This window comes from Chrysochloris asiatica, unplaced genomic scaffold (genome assembly GCF_000296735.1).
Source record: "Chrysochloris asiatica unplaced genomic scaffold, ChrAsi1.0 scaffold00535, whole genome shotgun sequence".
Taxonomy (NCBI): Eukaryota; Metazoa; Chordata; class Mammalia; order Afrosoricida; family Chrysochloridae; genus Chrysochloris; species Chrysochloris asiatica.
In genome coordinates this window covers 286,879-287,252 of record NW_006409053.1, presented here as the reverse complement: position 1 = coordinate 287,252, position 374 = coordinate 286,879, and positions in this window count along the sequence as shown.

Genomic DNA, 374 nt, shown 5'->3' with positions numbered 1-374 from the left:
CTTCTTTAATCTGAAACTGATCAAACATGTAATCAAAATGTATTGGTAATTATTGGGAATTAGAATGCAAAGGTTGGAAACAAAGAGGAAGGATCAGTAGTTGGAAAATATGGCCTTGTAATAGAAAGGATCCTGGAGATCACATGATAGAATTTTACATGACCAATTACTTATTCATTGTAAATACCTTTTTTAAACAACATAAAAAAAGATTATGCACATGGATCTTACCAGATGGAATATACAGAAATTGAACTGACTATGTCTATGTGAAAAGACGGTGGAAAAGCTCAATATTATCAGCTCAAACAAGTAACAATGCTTGTGAGTTCTGTCACTATGAGTTGGAACCAACTTGACTGGCACTGAACACC